The sequence below is a fragment of the Macrotis lagotis genome, chromosome 2 (genome assembly GCF_037893015.1).
Source record: "Macrotis lagotis isolate mMagLag1 chromosome 2, bilby.v1.9.chrom.fasta, whole genome shotgun sequence".
NCBI classification, from domain to species: Eukaryota; Metazoa; Chordata; class Mammalia; order Peramelemorphia; family Peramelidae; genus Macrotis; species Macrotis lagotis.
This window is the reverse complement of record NC_133659.1, coordinates 127269338-127285195: the sequence shown is the minus strand read 5'-3', so window position 1 is coordinate 127285195 and position 15858 is coordinate 127269338. Positions and strand designations below refer to the sequence as shown.

At 34.5% G+C, this 15858-nt stretch overlaps 1 protein-coding gene across 13 annotated transcripts in view; it reads right to left on the bottom strand.

The window, feature by feature from the left end:
• DISP1 (dispatched RND transporter family member 1) overlaps positions 1-15858 on the bottom strand; it is a 242376-nt gene that overhangs the window by 174803 nt on the left and 51715 nt on the right. For 6 of the 13 annotated variants that reach the window (XM_074222737.1, XM_074222748.1, XM_074222750.1 and 3 more), the window contains exon 4: positions 3150-3356. The exons of the other annotated variants lie outside the window; for them this stretch is intronic. The gene's annotated coding sequence lies outside the window, so the exon portion shown is untranslated. The remainder of the gene's footprint in view (positions 1-3149; positions 3357-15858) is intronic. 13 annotated transcript variants of the gene reach the window in all.

The following is a 15858-nucleotide window of genomic DNA, read 5'->3' as shown; positions in this document are numbered from 1 at the left end:
TTCTTGACACATATTTACCATATGCCTCTCCCCAAAGGCAATAAGGAGCCACTGAAATGGGGGTGGGGAAAGGTGGAGGGAGAGGAGAAAGAAGGTAACAAGTTCAGATCTGTGCTTAAGGAAAATCCCTTTGGTAGCAGCATAGAAAATGAATTATACTGGGAAGAGAATGTATTTTAAAAGATTATCCCAATAAAAAGGTGAGATATACCTAAGGTATTGAATTTGTGGGTAGTGAAAAAGAAAATATATTGTGGAGGCAAAAATTATGGAATCTGGAAACATAATGAAGATGTGAAGTGAATGAAGAATCAAGGATGGGGGCAGCTAGGTGGCGCAGTGGATAGAGCACCGGCTCTGGAGTCAGGAGGACCTAAATTCAAATCCGACCTCAACACTTAATAATTACCTAGGTGTGTGGCCTTGGGCAAGCCACTTAGCCCCCTTTGCCTTGCAAAAAAAAAAAAAATTAAGGATGACACCAAGATTGCAAAACTAGTTGACTGAATGATAGGCTCTCCATAGTAAAGGAAAAGAAAAAAAAATGGAAAACAAGATTTTGGCAACTCTTTCCTTCTGAATATAGATATACGTGTATATCTGAATATAGATATACATGTATATATATCTATATTACATACATTTAACCATCATCTAAATTGCCATAAAAATAACTGCAATTTATACACCAATATCTAATGCAAAGGAAAGAGAGAAATCCTGTAAGAACTAAGTTTATCCAAATGAACTCAGCATATACTTTAATATTTAACCTTTAGAGACTTTGATACAGAAGTAGGCATTGTCAGAGCATCATTTGGCAAAAGAATTGCCAAAGGGAGTTGGGAAGTATTAGACATGGTGAGCAAAATTTCAAAATAAAATTGATCATATATTAATAGGCAGAAAATAACAAGTGACTAATGTGGGAATCACTTTCTTTTTAAAATCTATTTTATTTTTAATTTGTGGAATAAAAAAGCTTTACCATAAGATAGTATAATTAAAAAAAGATGATTGCACATGGAACTGCAAATCTATTATATAAAATTTGCTAAGCCTTTTAAATATATAATAAAATTATCATGTAAATTTCTTTTTTCTTGCTTTCTTTTTTCATTCCTCCTCCTTCATAGAGATGGCTGCCATTAGACAAAAACAGATATAGATAGATAGATAGATAGATAGATAGATAGATAGATAGATAGATAGATATAGATATATATGTATATAAAATTATTCTAACATGCTTCTATTGATTGATTCTTTCATTGAGTCACTTTCCAAAAGAGTAGTCTATATAATCAGACCCCGAAATTGTCACAGGAAAGTTCAATCAAATTAGAAGAATAAAAATACTAGGTGTGGCATCTATATTATTTAAAACAAGGTGATGACACTTAAAAAAAAGATAGACACATTAGACTAAACTACCACCATTTTCTTTTTTTAGTTTTTAAATTAACAAGCATTTATTCTTTCTCTAATCTCATTTCAACAGTAATTTTCCTTCCCTCCTCACCCCTCAAAGAAAACTTTACAATAATTATAGCCAAGCGAAGAATATTCCCTCATTGTCCAAGTACAAAAATGCAAATCTTATTCTTCATTTTGAGTCCATCATCTCTCTATCAGGAGATGGGCAACATGCTTACTTTGGTTTATCTTTGAACTGAATAGAGTTCTAAAATCTTTCAAAACTATTTTCCTTTATAATATTGTTGCTTTCCTGGTTCTGCTCACTTTATTTGACATCAGTTTATGCAGTTCTTCCTGGCTTTCTAGGAAACTATTCATTTTATCATTTTAATAACACAGTAACATTTTATTAACAATCATATCATAATTTGTTTAGCCAACTTCAAATATGTGGGTAACTTTTTTAGTTTCTGGTGTTTCACTATTATGAAAGGAATTGATGTAATTATTTTATACATATTGGTCCTTTTCTTCTTTCTTTGAGTATATACCTAGAAGTGGTTATAGGGAGCCAAAGGGCATTCTCAACGCAATGACTTTTGAATATAATTCAAAATTCCTCTCTAGAATCACTATACTAATTCACAATTCCACCAATAATGCATTAATAATAACAGTAGTAGTTTTTATGTAGTAGCTACTATATCAAACACTGTACCAAGTATACTTCACAAATATTATCTCATTAGATCCTTGCAACAATCCTAGAAGGTAGGTGCTATTATTTCACAGGAGTCCATTTCATAGTTGAAGAAACTGAAGCAAAGAAAGCTGAAATGACTTGCTAAAGACAGATTTGAATTTAGGTCTTCCTGCTTCCACTCCCAGTACTCTATCTGCAGTGCCACCTGGCTGCATTTTAGTGTGCCTGTTTTTCCACAGTCCCTCCCACATTTGTCATTTTCATTTTTTGTCACCATTGCCAATTTTATGGACATGAAGTAGAATTTGGGTTGCATTAAGTTGCATTTTTCTAATTATTGGTGACAGCATTTTTTTAAGGTTCATAGTCGCCGATAGCTTGGATTTCTTCCTTTCAGAACTGCCTGTTCCTTTTCTTTGACTCCTGCTACTTTCTAAGAAATTTATTGCTATAAGTTAGTTGACAGTTTAGCACAGTGCCTGGCTCATGGCAGGAACTTAGCAAATGTTTATTGACTTGTTGACACAACCAAGAGACCAAAAAAAGTCTAGGAATCATTTCAGCCAGCAAACACTTAACTTCCTCGCCAAGTTTGGAAAAATATCTTCCAAGAGCAACAGATTTAAAATGTAAACTCATTTGTAAAATCTTACAGACAAGAAATGGAAGATGATTATGATTAGTAGTTGTCTTATAAAACATCAAAAAAAGTTAAGGACAAATTAGTTTAAAAAAAGCTTGGCAAGAGGCTCATAAGTCAGGTCATTTCTAGGGCATTCAAAAATGAAACAAAAAGGAAGAAAATAAACAGATAAAAAAATAAAAATATTCCTATTTAAAAAACACTTTTTCTCCATCAATGACATTAAAGCAAATTTATTTTAATACTAACATAAAAGAGGAAGAAGGGGCAGTTAGGTGATGCAGTGGATAGAGCACAGGCCTTGGAGTCAGGAGGTCAGGGATTCAAATCCACTTCACACTAACTAGTAGTGTGACCTTGCGCAAGTTATTTAATCCTGATTACCTCACATCCAGGGCCATCTCCAGTTGTCCTAATTCATATCTGGTCACTGGACCCAGATGGTTCTGGAGGAGAAAGTGAAGCTTAGCACAGCCCCATGTCACTCAAATCCAATTCATGTGCTTGTCAAGGCATCACCTCCCTGATGTCATGGCCTTCTTCGAGACCAAAGGACAAACATCATCATCATATGAGGAAGTAGAAATGGCACTGAGAAAAACAAGAGAAAAAGAAAAGTTGGACTAGATTAAGAATACAGAGATTTAGAGGTGAGCATTTCAAGGAATCAATTCTGAAGCTATATGAAAGAGGGGAGGTATCAAATAGGGGAAAATATTACTATCAAGAAAAGGCAAAAAAAATATGAATAACAACAGACACATACATCACAAAATCTTTTTGAGAATAAGCTATGTACATATTAAAAACATTTTTGTTAAAAGTATGAAAAAAGAACAGAGAATTTGTTTTACAAATATTTTCTGTTTTTGTTGTTGTTCAATCATTTCAAATTTCCATGATCCCATTTTCTTGGACATCCTGGAGAGGTTTGCCATTCCCTTCTCCAACACATTTTATAAAGAAGGAACTGAGATAAAACAGGTTTAAGTTGACTTGCTCAGGGTCATAAAACTAGTAAGTGAGGCTGGATTTGAATGCAGTTGAGTCTGCCGATTTCAAGCCCAGGGCTCTATCCACTGCACCATCCAAGTGTCCCCAAATATATTCCACACCAGAAGTAGTAGCGCGATATAGTGGACAGATTGCTGGTCTTAGAAGCAGAATGCATTAATAAAAAAATATTTATTTTTTTTGGAATGAAAAATTATTATTCACTTAGTATGCAACATGCATTCTGCTAAGCACAGAAATAAAATACAAGAATGAAAAGGGTCCCTGCTTTCAAGGAACTTAAAAGGAAACACTACATAAAGTTGAGTGGTGATCAGGGAGGAATATTCTGATTCAAAAGTAACAGGCATAGTGAATAAAACAATAGGAGAGTAGATTCTAGTAGCAACAGCAGCAATGATTCAATTATAGGTCCAGAACCAGATTATCAGGAAGTAGGATAATGAGACAAGGCAACTGGTAAGAAGATGGATTAGAATACAGATGAAGCTAACCTGGACTGATAGGGAAAGTCATAAGGAGCACTCATCAACTAGGAAATTTGGGGATAGGGAGGAAATGTTATATGACAAAAGTTCAAAAGGAAGTTCTTTCAGGGCATGATCTTTAAGTCAGGGCAACAAGAAAGCTAGTAAGAAGATGTCTAGGAGTAAAAGAGGACCTGGGTCCTCCAAGTCTCACTTTTGACCCATACTAGCTGTGAGAACCTTTCTAGAGTTTGTAACAGGGAAAAAAGGAAGAAAAGCTAGCATTATCTGAAATAAAATTTGGATATTGAAAAATCAGATTTCAAATGATTATAGGGAAGGTCAAATAATAATCCATGTACTAAAATTCTACAAGGAAAGTTGGTCCAATAAAAATAAGAAACTCATGAAAGTCAAAGGCTGAAGATGAAAAAAGGGATATTATTCTCACAAGAAAAAAAGTAAGAATGCAGAAGGAACTCACCAATCCAATTTAGATATTTAAGAAGAAAAAAAAAACATCACATGCACCTTCCCAACTATCATTGACAGTACCATCAAACTCCAGGCGTCACAAGCTCACACACAAGCTCTGAATCCCCAATATCTCTCCCCACCCCTATAACCAATCTGTTGATAAGGCCTTCTAAAACTGCCACCACTCTGGTATAAAGTTTCATCATCTCACATTTAGGCTATTGCAGTAGCCTGCTGATATATCTCCCCATTCCAAATTATACTCCATTCAGCCACCAATATGATTTTCCTAAAATGCAGATATATCCAATCACCTCCCTAAATCAATAAATTCCAGTGGCTTCCTATTATCTCCAAGATAGAGGTTTGAATTTCAAAGTCCTTCATAAGATAGACTTACCTTTTTAATCTTCTTACACCTTACTCTTCCATTCAGTGACACTGGCTTCTTGGTTGTTGCATAAATAAGATGCTCCATCTCTCAGCTTCAGGCACTTTCCATGACTGGAATGTTCTTCCTCGTCATTTCCACCCCCTAGCTTTCCTAGTTTTATTTATTCCAAATAAAATCCTTCCCAATTAAAAGGAAGTCTTTCCCAACTCCTCTTAATTCTACTAACTTCCCATTTTGAACTATTTCCTATTTATCCTGCATATAGCTTATTTGTATATATTTATTGCTTGTCTCTTTTACTTATGAGCTCCTGGAGGGTAGGAATTGTCTTTTGCTTCTTTTTGTATTTCCAGTACTTAGCACAGTGTCTGATACACAGTAGGTGCTAAATAAATGTTTATTGGATAACTTTTAGTTACTAAAAGGGAATGGTTTCATGGAAATTGGGATATGAAAGAAGAAACTATGTCAATAGATAGAGATGGTAACTGTTTTAAGCAAAAGGAAGAACTCATAAATTAAGGTAAGATGAAAAAGCAGGGAAGTTGGAGGAAAAATAATAACTGGAACAGAGATCATAAAATCATCTAGCCCAACCCATGACAAAGAAAACAAAATCCTACAAGATTAAGACACACAGGTATTATAAAAGAATGAGCTTGGGGCGGCTAGGTGGTGTAGTGGATAAAGCACCGGCTCTGGAGTCAGGAGTACCTGGGTTCAAATCTGGTCTCAGACACTTAATAATTAACTAGCTGTGTGGCCTTGGGCAAGCCACTTAACCCCGTTTGCCTTGAAAAACCTAAAAAATTAAAAAAATTAAAAAATAAAAATAAAAGAATGAACTTCAAAAGCATTTTTAAATGCTTAATAGGTATCAAAAGCCATGCTAAATCTGAGAATCAAATTCAAACTCAGGTCTACAGAGTTAGTGTTCCTTTCACCACTCACATCTTCCCTGGTGGAAGAGACTAAATAAAATCTGGAAAAATATGGTAACACAGTTTGGCTGGAATATAGGCTATGAGATTTTGAGAAGGAAAGGAATGTTAAATATGGCTAGAAAAATTAAAGACATTCTAGAAGGCCTTAAAATACAAAGCTAAGAAGTTGTATTTTGTTCTACAAACAGTGAGCTCACAATGATGCGATCAGAGCTGAACATTAAGATTATTTTGGCAGCTGTGTAATAAGTTCAAGTCATTTTGCTGGTCACATAAGGAGCAATTAAAGCATGGGGCACAGTTTTATTAATGTTTAAATTATATGACCAATCACTACAATCTACATAATGCTTCAAATTATCTTGAAAATAGTTCTACATCACTTGTACAAAAATAATCATAGCAGCCCTCTTTGTGGTGGCAAAGAATTGGAAATTAAATGAATGTCCTTCAATTGGGGAATGTCTTAACAAATTGTGGTATATGTATGTGATGGAACACTATTGTTCTATTAGAAACCAGAAGGGAATGGGAATTCAGGGAAGCCTGGAAGGATTTATATGAACTGATGCTGAGTGAGATGAGAACCAGAAGAACATTGTACACCCTAACAGCAACGTGGAGTGATGATTAACCTTGAGGGACTTGCTCATTCCATCAGTACAACAACCGGGGACAATTTTGGGCTGTCTGCAATGGAGAATATTCAGAGAAAGAATTATGGAATTTGAACAAAGACCAAAGACTATTACCTTCAATTTAGGAGAAAAAAAAACCCATCATCTTATTATGCAATTTTGCTTTTATACTTTATTTTTCTTCCTTAAGGATATGATTTCTCTCTCATCACACTCAATATGGATCAATGTATACCATGGAAACAATGTAAAGACTAACAGAATGCCTGCTGTGGAGGTGGGGGCAAGAAGGAAGAATGGGGGAAAAATTATAAAACTCAAAAATAAATAAAATTTTTCTTAAAAAAAGAAAAGTTCTAAAGATTACAACTTTTTTTTAATCTGGTCTGTTAATCAGCAGTTATATAAATTATTTTTCAACAAAAGATTTATACAGAAAGTCCAATAGCTTTTGAGAACAAGAGTGACAACTGTTAAATGTCAAAGCAAACATAAAAAAATAATTATTGAACTGTACTTAATTGTTCGCAATATATTGGGTCTTTCATTATTTTTGTTTTAGAGTGCCAAGGAACAAAATGTAGAACCAACTTCTATTTTAATACTTAATCATAAATTTCTAGAACACATTTCATAAGCAAATTAAATCAGTTTGTAAGCATTATTTTGAAGAAAAACTATTTTACTAAACTCAGGACTACAAAAATAATTAGCAACATGTGGCCTTAAAAGGAGTTTTTGGTTTTTGTTTTAATTGCTAAGATTTAGTATTTTACTATTAGATAAATCATTTAACAATTTTCCTTGAAAAGAGGGTCAAGAAGGTCAAGCATTCTCTTTTCATTTAATTCTATTTAGCTCAGTTGGTTGAATTATAAGCAATTATTCTTAAAATTCAAGTATTCTAAAGCAACTCCCATCTCCTTACAATCAATGATCTATAATTAAAATTAAGTAACTGTTGAACATTATTGAGAAGTTAGTCTAAAATATGACTTTCAATAATTTGAACTATTTACTTAACATTACATTTATCAAGGCAAATCCCATTGTAATTGTTTTCTTCTGTTTCCTCAACCATATGGCATCATGCCATGTAATGTACTTTTTTTGCACTTTAGAAAGCTCAATATCTTACTTAGAAACAGCTTTGAAAATTGGCACAAGGCCTATTTGCAACTGATACTAAAGCTTAAATACCTTCCCAACAAAGTTACACTAACTTCAAAATATTCTAGGCTGAACCATTAAAATGTTTTTGTTTCGGTTACAACACTAATGAATACCAAATGTTAGAATTTGTTTTAGCTGGTCTAATGCATTAGGGATTTCACTTAAAAGAAAAGGTTGGATCAGCTTCCTATTATATAACTGAGAGCAGATCTGTCCATATGATACTATGCACTAATATATATAATGTTTGAAAGATTTAATATTTAAGTCTAAATTCAAGCATAAAAAAGTTAAATTCAGAAAGCCTACTCAAATAATTGTCATATTTTTTTCCCTGAAGAAAAACAGCAAAATCTTGGTTTCTATTCTCCACATGGAGACTCTTTCTTCTTGAACTTGGATAAGCACAACCTTCACCTTGATTGCTCTATTCCCTTAAGGTAGGGTGAGAATACTTTAATTCCTTTCAAGTGTAAAAAGAATACATAATGTCTAATAGAGGGGAAAAAAACAAAGAAAAACAGTCTTCAAAGTATTTATTAGGGGGCAGCTAGGTGGCGCAGTAGATAGAGCACCGGCCCTGGAATCAGGAGAACCTGAGTTCAAATTCGACCTCAGACACATAATAATTACCTAGCTGTGTGGCCTTGGGCAAACCACTTAACCCCATTGTCTTGCAAAAACATAAAAAAGCAAACAAAGTATTTATTAAGTCCATTAAGGCTTAGCAAACAGCACCAATTTGACAGGACTTTCAGGCATGAATTTATCAAATTCTCTTATCCATTTACTAGAAAAACGACTCATTGTGAATAAGATATGAGAATTTCATATTCAAATACTGGGTCTTCAGGAGGCTGTAGAGGTATATGTGAACCTCTCTCCATACTTTTTGATTGAACAGAAAAAGACTATTCTTAAGATAGAAAACTAAGTAATGACTGGCTATCACATAAAATCTCAGGGGACTGGGGTGGGGAGGGGGGAACGGCATAGCATGTCCAAAGACAGATATAAATATAATTAGTGAATAGGAAAATATTCCATAAGAAAATCATTCTGAATTCTGTACCCACATATCTACCCAATTTTTGAAGAGTTATTATTATCTGGAATGTTGTACTTTCATGGAGTGAAAATCACCCTCTATAACTTCCAACCACTATTCCTAGAAGTTTAAGCCTGCTTTCACATGATAAATCTTTAAATACTTGAAGACAGCTCTCATGTCCCCCTTAAGTCTTCTCTCCAGATGAAATATACTAAGTTTATTTTAACATTTTGATAATGGCATTTCAATGATTTCATTTCCTTTGTAATTATTTATTTTATTTTACACATTTAGAAACATTCTGAGAAGGGATTCACAGGCTTTACCAGACTGTCAGATGAGTCTATTACACTAAAAAAGGTTATTCCCTTTCATATTAGGTCTTACTTCTCAAGTCTCTCTCTATCAACACTCTACATAGATGCAACTCAAAGGGATTTTAACTGATAGAAGAAATGTAAGCTAGACATATTTCTGTTTATCCATTTCTTTAATCCATAATACTGATTAAGCTCTATTCCACTGTCCTATTCAATAGGTACCTCCACTTTCTTCCTTTCATTCTCTAACTCCTTACAATCCAGCTTCTAACATACCATTTCACTGAAACTGCTCTCCCTGAAGTTACTAATGATTTTTTAGCTGCCAAATCCAAAGGACTTTTTTCTTAATGCTCATTTTCCTTGACCTCTCTTTAGCCTTTCACACTGCTGATCACTATCTTCTCTCAAGTTTTCAGGACATCACTCTCTCCTGCTTCATAACCTCTCTGGCCATTCTTTCTGTATCTCCTTTGCTGAGTTGTTGCAATCACATCCCATAACCCTCTAACAGTGTTTGCTCCTCTCTTCTTCCCCTATACTACCTTGCTTGGTGATCTCATCAGCATTCACAGGATTAATTACCAACTCTATGCTTCTGATTCTCAGATTTACTTATCCTGGCTCAAACTCTTTGCTGACCTCCAATCTGGCAGCTCCAAGTGCCTTTCAAACATATCAAATTGGATGTTTAGGAGACATCTAAAACTCAACTCAGTATGTCCAAAATGGAACTCTATCTTTCCTCTTAAACCTTCCCCATCTCCTGCCTTTGTTATTACTGTAGAGGGCCACACCAACTTCCCAGGCCCTCAGTCTTTTTTGTTTGTTTATTTTTGTTTTTTAGGTTTTTGCAAGGCAAATGAGGTTAAGTGGCTTGCCCAAGGCCACACAGCTAGGTAATTATTAAGTGTCTGAAACCAGATTTGAACCCAAGGACTCCAGACTCCAAGGCCAGTGCTTTATCCACTGCGCCACCTAGCTGCCCCCCAGTCTTAAAAGTCATCATTGACTCTTCATTATCTCTCACTTTATATTCAATCTGTTGCCAAGTCCTGCTATTTTCACCTTTGTAAAATTTCTCTAATTCATCCCTCCCTCTCTCTCCTCTGAAATCACCACCTCTCTAATGTAGGCCTTAATTACCTCAATTCCTTCCCTGATCTAATTCAATTTCAGCCACTAAAATGATTTTCCTAAAATATAGGTTCAATTGTGTCACACTACCATACTAGTGGCTCCCTGTTGCCTCCAAGATCAAATACAACATGCTCTGTTTGGATTCAAAGCTCTTACTCCTGGACAAGTACTCTTTGGCCAGTGACATTCCCAGTCTCCTGGCTACTCCACACATACATAAAGACCTTCTATCTCTCCACTCTGGCATTTTCTGACTGTGCCCCACTTCTGAAACAATATCCCTTCTTCACTCTGATTTCATTTAAATCCCATCTAAAAATCTCATCTTTTACTGGATTTTTTTCCCTAACTCCTCTTAATTCCAGTATCTTCCCTTTGTTAATTATTTCCAATTTATCTTGCATATAATTTGCTTCATATAATGTGTTTGCATATTGGTTTCCCCCATTAGACTGTAAACTTCTTGTGGACAGGGACTATGGTTTGTCTCTTTTTGTATCATTAGCAATTAACACAGTCTTGGTCCTTAGTAGGTTCTTAATAAATGTTTATCAACTGATCAATTCATTGAATAAATTCATTATTTCCTATTAACTTCTAGGATCAAATACAAACTGCCCCAAAATGCTACCCCCTCTTTGCCATTGCCTCCTAGATATTTTTTCCTTTAAAGTTTGACATAATCCAGTTTTATTTCTCCACCCCACCAGCTGCTAGAGCCTCCTTCTACCAAATTATCTTGTATGAAATAGCTATATTATAAACACATATACTTTTATATATATGTACATAGCTATTGCATGGAGGTTTATTTAAGATAAAGTTATTTCTCTTTCCCTACTTCTATTTGTCCTCAGGAGTACTAGTAGGTCCCATTAATGCAAATAATGAAACCCCCTGAAGTGGTACAAATATTCCAATTTGCAGTACTACATATTTCCACATTGAACTGAGACCAATGAACATGAATTCATCATTTGTACTAATCAGGACTTCACTACAGGACTTCACAAAATTACTTCCAACATTTTGTCAACAACCAAGAAGCACAAACCAAAAAAAAAAAAGTTTTAAAAAACATTAACTTTTGATTGGAAATTGAGGGGATGCCAATCAACAGGAAAATGGCTGGACAAATTATGGTATATTAATACGATGGAGTGCTATTGTTCTGACAGACAGCAAGAGTGAGCAGACTTCAGGAGAATCTAGAAAGACTTGCATGAACTGATGCTGAGTGAAGGGAGCAGAACCAGGAGCACAGCATACAAATTAATAGCAACATTGTGAGATGATCAACTCTGATGGACTTAGCTCCTCTCAGCAGTTCAGTGATCAAGGATAATTCTAAAAGACTTATGATAGAAAATGCCATCCACATGCAGAGAAAAAATTATGGAGTCTAAATGCAAAGCAAAGCAGACTATGTTCACATTTTAAAGCTTCTTTTATGTTTTTTTATTTCTTTCTCATGTCTTTTTTTTTCATTTTAGTTCTGATTCTTCTTTCACAACATGACTAACATGGAAATATATTAAACACAATTGTAAATTTCAACTTATATCAGATTGCTCAAAGTCATGGAGAAGGGAGACGTTAGGGACTACGGTAGAAAAATATGGAATTCTAAAGCTTACAAAAAGATGAATGTTGAAAACTATCTTTGCATGCAAATGGAAAAAATTAAAATAAAATAACATCTTAAAAAAGACAACAGTAAAAAAAAATTTCTGAGAGATAAATCCAATTTTATGAATACCCAACCCAAGACATTAAAACTCTTTCTGAATGCTTATACACAATATATTCACTAATTTAATAACTCTCCTTAAGAATCTTACTACTGGGGGCGGCTAGGTGATGCAGTGGACAGAGCACCAGCCCTGAAGTCAGGAGAACCTGAATTCAAATATGACCTCAGACACTTAATAATTACCTAGCTGTGTGGCCTTGAGCAAGCCACTTAAACCCATTGCCGAGCAAAAACTAAAATAAAAAAAGAATCTTACTACTAAAAGAATAGGAACTTGTGAATCTTGTTAAAGGATTTCTAATAATAGAAATCATATGTTTATACTCTCGGGGATTAAAAAATAGTAGTTTCACATTGTCCCATTTCATCATCGCAAGAGTATCATGAAGTAGACAGTATAAATGTTATTATCATTTAAATTATGAGAAAACTGAAGCTCAGAGAATATAAGTGACTTACCTAAAGTTATATAATCAGAAAGTGTGAAAGTTCACTTCTAGTTAAGCAAAATTCATTATAAGCACTAAGAACCAAAGCAAGAATATTAGGGACTAAATCCTGAGCAAATAAAATAGTTTCCTTACTTGGAATTATTATCTACAAAGATAACTTTCAGAAGAAAGGAATAAAACTTTCTTTAAAAAAAAAGTAAGTAAAGTATTATTCTCTGCTATAGAATATTCTATAAGTTGTATTTATCTTTGTCTTTGTGGGGAGGAAGGAGATAGCAATGTGACCTATGACTTTACTGGTATAGGAACTACCAATAGGGAAAAATCAATCAGTATAAATGTGTGCAAAATGCTATCCAGAAAAAGAACTATTGAATCTGAATATAGACCAAAATATACTATTTACACTTTTTAAAATTTTTTGTATTTTATTTAATGAGGTTTTTCCTGTTTTGTTCTGATTTTTTTTCGCAACATGACTAATATGAAAGAAGAAAGAAATAATTTTTTTTCTTTAGTTTTTTCAAGGCAATGGGGTTAAAGTGGCTTGCCCAAGGCCACAAGGCTAGGTAATTCTTAAGTAAATGTCTGAGGTCGGATTTGAACCCAGGTACTCCTGACTCCAAGGTCGGTGTTCTATTCATTGTGCCACCCAGCCGCCCCACAACATGACTAATATGGAAATACATTTAACATGATTGCAAATGTATAACTATATCAGATTACTTGCACTTAGGATGGGAGAAGGATAGGAGGGGAAAAAAATGAATGCTGAAAAATTATCTTTACATATAATTGGAAAAATAACTATTTTAAAAAAAGAAAAAAGTTAGCAAATCCAAAAGAACTGCATAATGAATGGTTTTGCTGAACTGCTATTGGAGTAGAGACTGTCTTGATTGTATTTGCATCCCCAACATTACACATTTTAAGCATTGTCACATTTTAAGCATTTAATAAATATTTTTTTCATTCATTCATCATGAAGAACAAAAGAGAGAAAATGTCTTGCTTTTTAGAAAATGGTAGAGGATAAGGTTTACAAATTTTAGGCCAGTGAGTTTGAATTAATTCTGGCAGTATTCTAAATTTTATCTATTGCCTCAATTTTCTCATTTTTTTATGGTAGTTCAGACAGAAATTATTTCAGGAAAACAACTACCTTATAATCTTTTATACTTAATATTTTATAGGCTAATACACATATGGATAAAATAATTCTTTTTGGAGTTGAATAAAAGTATATGATGGAAGCTCATTTTCTGTAGATTCAGTTGACAGCAACTCTAATAGCACATAGAGTGAGAACCTATATGATTTTTATTTCTTCTGATAAGTATCTTGATACATTTTGAAAGAATTTCATTCCACATAGGTTGGAGATTATGAATATTTTGGACAAAAACATCTATTAAAAACTTTTATTGTTTTTGTGTATCATTGGTATAATGAATGATATATATGTGTATACACACACACACACACACACACACACACACACATCATTCAGGGTAAATGTGGCAGTTGCAGAACAGTTAGAGCTGCAAAGTTTCCAAGTATATTTTTAAAGCCTATATCTGAAACATAGTAATTAGTCATCTGTCTGCCTCTAAACAATACTAAATTTCTTCTTTTTTTGGGGGGGGGGGCATGGTGGGATTAAGTGACTTGCCCAAGGTTACACAGTTAAGTAATTATCAAGTGTCTGAGGTTAAATTTGAACTCAAGTCCTCCTGACTCCAGGGCCAGGGCTCTATTCACTGCACTACCTAGCTGCCCCAATACTAAATTTCTAATGTATAATTCTAGTCACCAGGTCATAACTTACTAAATATTCAGTACAGAATAAATTTTTGCATCCTGCAGACACAGACACACAGATACACAGACACAGGCACACAGACAGACACACATGCACGCACACAGAGACACATAGGCATACACAGAGCCACACAGATACACACACACACACAGATATAGACACACACAGTCACACAGACATATGCACAGACACACACACACACAGACACACACACAGAAACACAGACACACATACAAACACACATTCAAACTGGATCCCTATTTTGTTAGATGAAGTCTATTTGTTCCAAAATTATTTCTGTAGCTTTTTTAAACCCATATATCAATTGCTCTGGGAATGTTTATCAAGTCTCATTCTACTTTACTCATTTTTCTATAAGCTACCTTAGAGTGATGAGCCATTTATTCCATTAAAGTTACACATGTTTTTGTTAGGTTATTTAACAATAATATTTATTTATATAGTATTATGTGATATTATATATAAGAATGTGTGTTTATATATTATAAATAATATTTATATATAATAAATAATATTAATATAGTACTTTAAAGCTTACAAAGCATATTTCATTTAATCTTCAAAACAGCCTTATGAGGTAGGTAGTTTTAATGAATCACTGCTGAAATGGGCTAGAGGTCACACAGCCATGCTGACCAAGTCCACAAGAAATGTGTTGTGCCCTCAATAGCATTTAGCAATTTCTTTATTCCTCTCTGATTGACTCTTTATCTCACCTACCCCACAGAAGTTGGTCAAAATCTCCTCTCTTGTTCTCAAACCTCAGACACCATTATCTCTCCCTTCTTACTTCTCACTCAGCAGAGACTCTTACTTCCTACTCATCTAAGAAAATCAAGGACATCCATCATCAAATTCCCTCTCCTTAGTTACCATAATACTGCAGAAACAACCCCCCCCAAAAAAAGCTCTCAATAAAGCTATGTTGGCTCTTCCTTTGTTCCAGTTTCTAAATGGAAAAGATGATTCTTCTCCTTGCCAAGCCCAATCCTTCTATAAATAAAATTCCATCTCCTGCCACCTCAAGCCTTGCTGATGCTATTTCCACAAAGGGCAGCTAGGTGACTCAGTGAATAGAGTATTGCACTTGGAGTCAGGAGGATGGGAATTCAAATCTAGCCTCAGACACTTGACAGCTGTATGAAATTGGGCAAGTCACTTAACCCTGATTGCCTCCCAGCCTCTCAGATGGCTCCAGATGAGAAAGTGAGGCTGGTGACTTAGCACAACACTTCCTCACTCAAATTCTATTCACATGCCTGTCATGACATCACCTCCCTGATGTTGTGGTCTTCTTCACAAATGATGGGCAAAAACATTATTTCCACATCTACCATTTCCACCACTCCCACTCCTTCAGCCATCTCTTGATTTCCCACCCAGCCGAATTCATTTTGAGTTTCTTTTGACTTCTCCACCAGGGTCCA